Here is a 7,366-nt window from a genome sequence, read left to right on the forward strand (position 1 = left end):
TGTGTTGGATGCGATAATAATAATTTACTAGCCTTTCTGCACGCGCTTATGGGGGTGCAAAAGGCCTTTTTTACATCACGGATCGCTACGCACGGTGTGTACAGTTATTTTTTCTTTTTACATTGGTTCACGTATAAAGACATTCTTACAGTTACAATGTGCTAAGCGCGATGTACAATGTTTAGTTTTAATATTTGTATTGTCAAGAGACATTCTTTTATTTTATTTTATTTTTGGCTAAAAATTTGTATGAACTTTTGCACTGTTAGATAAATTAAGATACTGCAAACCTCTCAACTTAAAAGGAGAAAAGCACAAAAATGAAAGGAAGCTAAACATAATGTTCCTGATCAATCTCCCATATAAAAAATGCCACAAAAAATGAAACTTTATGTCCACATGATAGCAAAAAAAAGTCACATATGAATATGCCATTTAAATTGTCCTCAAACTGAGTAAATAAACCACACAGAGAAAGTTAACCCTCTGTCTAAAAAAAAATATCACAATAAAATTACAAACTTGAAGTCCGAACTAGTCACCAACATATACAAACATATCTAATAATAAAATTAATAATATTTTAAAATTATTTCTCGCATTCCTCAAAACTAAAGAAAAATCGTATCAACAATAAATTTAAATAACATAATAAAAATGTTAGCTATGTTATAAATTTTGTATTTAAGTGTGAATCTGTAAATCCTATATTAGATTTGATTCTAGTTATTCTTTCCTATTAGAACTTGTATTTCTTGGAGAAGAATGATTATTCCCTCCCTTATTACTATAAACAAAGGCATTGCGTAGAGGAATATCATATCCTCTACACAACCCTACAAACACATCTCTCTCTACTCTCTTTGTCGTGCGCTTCCTCTCTCCCTGTCAGATAATATAAGCCAAAACAAGCTAAAAAGGAGAAAAATCTAATTTTAATCACAACAAATATAATCATATCGTGCTTGCAAGAGGATGTTTTTTTTAACTAGATAATATAAGCCAAAACAAGCTAAAAAGAAGAAAAATCTAATTTTAATCACGGCAAATATAATCATATCGTGCTTGCAAGAGGATCTTTTTTTTTTTAACTATGGCCCCTAAAGATATCTTGCGTTAGTTATTCTTTATTGCATTTTGAAAAGACATGTTTAATGTATCAGCAAGCGATAAACTTTTTCTTTATGATGCAAGTCCTAAAAATTTGTCATGTTTCACGTACGTAAAGTAATGGTTTATGTTACAAATTAATTTTAAATGTGCTTGTATAAGTGGATAGCTTAACTTTTCATTTATTTTTTCCGTCATAAGACAAATTACAAAAACAAAAAGAAGATGATTACCGCATCATATTAAGTATAAATTCAAAAAAGTCGCGTTCCTAAATTAGATTGATACGAAATATCTTTATACACAACATTTCTTCATTTCTTGTGAAGACTCATTGGTTGTAGAAAAACCAACATCCACATACATGCTAGTCAAGGCATGTTTCTCCTCTCCCTTGAAGCTGCCTGTGCAAAGTATTACTCCATCGTATATTTTCTTCCCTGAAACCATCTCTATTCCAAGCATTAATAAACCAAACTTGTGATAATTCCAATTTCTGAGTGGTAGCAATTTGAAACAAAGGGCAACCAAAGAATGCTATAGCAATGCGGATCACTTCAGTTGAAGTAAGGTTGGACTAAGGACATTAATCCTGCACGCATCAGTTACATTTAAAATAAACCAAATTTGTGATAATTCCAATTTCTGAGTGGTAGCAATTTGAAACAAAGGGCAACCAAAGTATGCTATAGCAATGAGGATCACTTCGGTTGAAGCAAGGTGGGACTAAGGACTATTAATCCCTGCAAGCATCATCAGTTACATTTAAAATAAAGTTGACTTTTAATTAATATATATACATTGAAAATAGAATTAGTGTCATTTTGTATCCGATACAATACCTTAATAAAATTAAACCGTAAATAATATAAAAATACATATTAGTGTACTTTGAAAACTTGATAGCCATATCTACGTCACTCAAGATTAATGAGTACATCCACCTTGCATTACATAAGTAATCAATATAAAATGGAAACCATCATATTAAAATGGACAGTGAAACTAAAATCCCCCACCTAGAACAGGAAGCTGAAAATCCACCCACCCTTTAAATTCTGCAAAAATGAGTAACCATTATTTAACAAATAAATTAGTATATAAAAAAGAAGTTAATAGAAAGGCAACCTATTGTAAATACAATCAGAATGACTGCACCAAAGCCTATTAAACCAAAAGGAAATGAGGAGAATGTAGACCAAATGAATAGGACTCTGTTTTGGAAACTCATGATACTAGGGTTTCAAATAGGGAATCTTAACGAAACACTTCTGGTACTTCTTGCCTCGTACATCAAAGAAGACCAAATAAAATGGTGCAAAATATACTTTTTCCGTATTTTCCTTGTGAAACCAACTTCAAAACTAATTATACAAATTAAAAAATTTCAAACATTCAATTACCAAGAAGGCTAGAAACCAAAAATGAAAATTTTATTAAATTAATTAAAATAAACTCACTGGCAGAATGAACATAAAAATGAAAATTTCTGCTAAATTAATTAAAATAAACCAATGCACATGGGGAACATAAACAACCTTTTGAATTAATCTAAAAGCACCACAATCTCAAATTAGCTCTTAAGATATTGTCTTCCCTGTCATTTTCTTAGTTATGTTGTTGGTTTGCCTTTTCACCAAAAAGGAATAAACGTAGAGATTTGAATATTAACTTTTTTTATGATTCAAGTAAGCAATCTAAATATATATGTGGGCATCTACTATTGCTTCTAATTAGTTGTATTCATGTCGTCAATTATTGAAGAGGCTTTTGGTACACGATACATTTGATAACCATGTCAATGGAATATGAGTCTGTTTATTATGATGTTGGGTTGTTCTTTATATTACCGATTAATTTTATAATGGAACCTCAACTTCTTCATTCCTTACCAATTACGTTGGATATTTGCATATAAATTTGTTGCTGTGAGGTGATGACACGTAAACTAATATATTTACTAACATATTCTTTAATATGATGAGGGCCGACATATAATGGTACATATTCATCTTTATTAAAATGTATTGGCTAAATAGCCAAAATGATCCCTGAGATTTGCATAACTCATCACTTTGGTCCCTAACATTTCAAATCGATAGAAGTGGTCACTGAGATTGTCCACCATCCATCATTTTGGTCATTCCGTTAAAAACTCCGTTAAGTGTCCCGGAGCTCTTGGCCGGAAGTTTGGGCAATTTTCAAAGCTTCGTAACTTAATTGTTTCTCAACCAAATTCGACCCATAATATATCAAAATGAATATAGAAAAGTGTAGAATAAGATTATACCTATTTGGAAGCCTAATGACTGCTGGAGATGGCCTGAAAATAGCCTTAAAGTTGATTGGTCTGAGGAAAAAATGGAAAACTCGCCAGAAACTGGGTAAACTTTAAACGTTCATAACTTCTTCAATACTCAACGAAATCAAGTGATTCAAAAATGAAAGTTATACTTCTTGACGAGACAGAGAATGGCACCTTTTTAGATGGCTAAATTGCCTTGGTTTGGCTGGAAAATGGCTCGAAAGTGGCTAACTCGAGACCAAGATAGCCACTTTCAAACAGTTTTTTTCGGCCAAAACACGGTGAGTTAGCCATCAAAAAAGGTACCATTCTCTTCTTCTCATCGAGAAGTATGATTTTCGTTTTTGAATCACTTGATTTCATGGAGTATTGAAGAAGTTATGAACGTTTAAAATTTACCCAGTTTCCAAAGAGTTTTCAAGTTTTCCCTTGGACCAATCAACTTTGAGGCTATTTTCTGGCCATCTCCGGCAACCATTGGATTTCCAAATAGGTATAATCTTATTCTACAATTTCCTATCTTCATTTTGATACATTATGGGTCGAATTTGGTTACGAAATGATTGAGTTACGAAGCTTTGAAAGTTGCCCAAACTTCCGGCCAAGAGCTCCGGGACACTTAACGAAATGACCAAAATGATGGATGGTGGACAATCTCAGGGACCACTTTTATCGATTTGAAATGTTAGGGACCAAAGTGATGAGTTATGCAAATCTCATGGACCATTTCGGTTATTTAGCCAAATATATTTTAGTAAGTGCGTAAAGTTTACGTGTCCAAATAATTTTGTTGTTGCAGTATCACTATCAGGGTCGAATTATTATTACATTATAAGGTTAATCTCAGTTTACTACCCAAAAATTTTTTGGTTTTCAATATTTTGTACATTAAGTTTTTATTTATTTATTCCAGAGTGGTACATAAAGTTATAATTTTGGGACACTTTCATACATCCATTAAAGTTGCTGTTAAATTTACCGTTAACTAATGACGTGACATCCACGTGAACAAGGACTGGGCACCACATAGATATTAAAAATTTAAAAATTAAAAAAAAAAAACTTTTGGTCTTCTCCCTCACCCTTTCCAACCCCCCCTCCCTTCTCTCCTCTTCCCCCTCCCTCTTCGACTCCACACCAAAAAAAAAAACCCCCAATCCTAGATTTCCTTAAAAACCCTACAACAGCCCTGCCATGAAGTCACCGATCGCCCTCGTGAAATCGCCGTTCCCATCGGACAGTAGCAGCACCTGGTAGCCGATCATGAAGCACGCATCGAGGTAGGAGAGGGTCGCTTCGGGACGCTTTGTTGTAGACCGTGATGGTGGCGGAGATGGATTTGAAGACGGCAGTCGAGAAGCTGAGGAGGGCTTTTGGGTGAGAGGAGTGTAGGAGATTTTGGAGGAGAATGATTTGGGTGTGAATAGAGATGTTTTGGGTGCGGCAACGACTATGATGGTGGAGAAAATGAGGGATTTGGGGGTTCTGAGGAGCCTTAAGATTGTGAGGGAGGCTACCATTTCGGTGGTTTGAGTTTTAGAGTGAGAGGGCGAGACTATGTGAGGGAGATAGAAGAGAGAGTAGATTTGGTGGCAGTTGAGGCTATAAGTGTTGTGACACAGGGGATGGTTGGTTTTGATGGGTAAGGAGAGAAAACTCTACCGAAGCCCGATTGAGGTACTAATTGCTGATTTCGAAGATGGCCAAGACATGGAGGCGACGATTGAGGCCTCCTCTACACCCACCCCTTTTGATCCCCCTCCCTTCTCTCCTCTGTTCTTTTGGCCTCCTCATTCTCTCTTCAAAAACACCATTAATTATACCAATTAGCTATATGATATCATCACATTCTTCCGACCTAGCAACCCAGCAACTCCTCTAAGCAACCAAGAATCGCATCCAACAGAACCCAGCAATGGAATCACCTCAAACCAGGAAATTGGGGCTCAGGTGGAGTCAAAGAGGGAGGGGGAAGGGTGGGTAGAGGAGAGAAGTGAGGGGGATCGGAAGGGGTGAGGGAGAAGACCAAAAGTTTTTTTTTTTTTTTTTTAATTATTTTTAAGGGTAAAAAACTGTTTACTACCCTCATGTTTCATGGTTTTCAACATTTAGTACATCAAGTTTTTTTCGTCTCAGAGTCATACCTAAAGTGTAAATTTTGGGAAAGTCTCATACATCCGTTAGTCAAACTGTTAAATCTGCCGTTAATTGTGATGTGGCGCCCATATAAACAATGACTGGGCGCCACATGTCAGCCACGTTTTTTTTCCTTCTTTCTTCTTCTTCTTCCTCCGACTGCAACTTTTTTTTTCTTCCTTCTTCTCTTTCTTCCTTCCCCTTCTTCTCATTCTCCTTCTTCTTCCTCCAAATGTGGGGAAGTTTTTTTTTTCTTCTTCCTCCTTCTTCCTTCTTCCTTCTCCTTCTTCCTTCTTTCGTCTTCCTTCTTCTTCCTCCGAATCTGCCCAGATTCGGTTTTTTTCTTTTTTTTTCTTTTTTTTCTTCTTCTTCCTCCTTCTTCCTTCTTCTTCCTTCCCCTTCTCCTTCTTCTTCTTCTTCTTCTTCCTTCTTCCTTCCCCTTATTATTATTATTATTATTCTTCTTCTTCTTCTTCTTCTTCTTCTTCCTCTTCTTCCAAATTTGGGGAAGTTTTTTTTTTCTTTTCTCCTTCTTCTTTCTCCTTCCTCCTTCTTCCTTCTTCCTTCCTCCTCTTCTTCTTCTTCTTCTTCCTCCGAATTTGCCCAGATTCGGCTATTTTTTTTCTTTCTTTCTTCTTCTTCTTCCTCCGACTGCAACTTTTTTTTTCTTTTCTTCTTTCTCCTTCCTCCTTCTTCCTTCTTTTTCTCCTTCTTCCTTCCTCCTTCTTGCTTCCCCTTCTTCTCTTTCTTCCTTCTTCCTTCTTCTTCATCTTCCTCAAAAAAAAAAAAAAAAAAAAACCTTCATCTTCCCCAGATTCAGAGGAAGAAGAAGGAAGAAGGAGAAGAAGGGGAAGGAAGAAGGAAGAAGGAAGAAGGAGGAAGGGGGAAGGAAGAAGGAGGAGGAGAAGGAAGAAGAAAAAAAAAAACCGAATCTGGGCAGATTCGGAGGAAGAAGAAGAAGAAGAAGAAGAGGAAGGAAGAAGGAGGAAGGAGAAGGAAGAAGGAAGGAGGAAGGAGGAGGAAGAAGGAAAAAAAAAAGAAACTTCCCCAGATTCGGAGGAAGAAGAAGGAGAATGAGAAGGGAGAAGGAAGAAGGAGAAGAAGGGGAAGGAAGAAGGAGAAGGAAGAAGGAAAAAAAAAAGTTGCAGTCGGAGGAAGAAGAAGAAGAAGAAAGAAGAAAGAAGAAAAAAAAAAAAAACGTGGCTGACACGTGGCGCCCAGTCATTGTCCACATGGGCGCCACATCATAATTAACGGCACATTTAACAGTTTGACTAACAGATGTATGAGACTGTCGCAAAATTTACACTTTAGGTATGACTCTGAGACGAAAAAAACTTGATGTACTAAATGTTGAAAACCACGAAACATGAGGGTAGTAAACAGTCTTTTACCCTATTTTTAAATATCCACGTGGCACCCAATCATTGTTCACGTGGATGCCATGTCATCAGTTAACGGAAAATTTAACAGTAACCTTAATGGATGTATGAAAATGTCCCACAATTATAACTTTAAAAAAACTTCATGTACCAAATGTTGAAAACCAAGAAATTTTAAGGTAGTAAACTGAGATTAAACCTACATTATAAGTCTAATTGAATATCACATAATTCCAACAAAAAAATTAACATAATCGATTAACATAAGGTGGCAATATTTGATATTTTGAGATAAATGTGGAAGGCCAACACATTTAAATCCTTTAAATAATTAAGTGACTAGCAGACAAATTGCATCATCGCTCATTTTTAATATACATAATATCGTTTATTAAAAAGAAAAAAAAATTGCAGAGGGTTTAATTAGATTCAC

The sequence above is a fragment of the Malus domestica genome, chromosome 08 (genome assembly GCF_042453785.1).
Source record: "Malus domestica chromosome 08, GDT2T_hap1".
NCBI classification, from domain to species: Eukaryota; Viridiplantae; Streptophyta; class Magnoliopsida; order Rosales; family Rosaceae; genus Malus; species Malus domestica.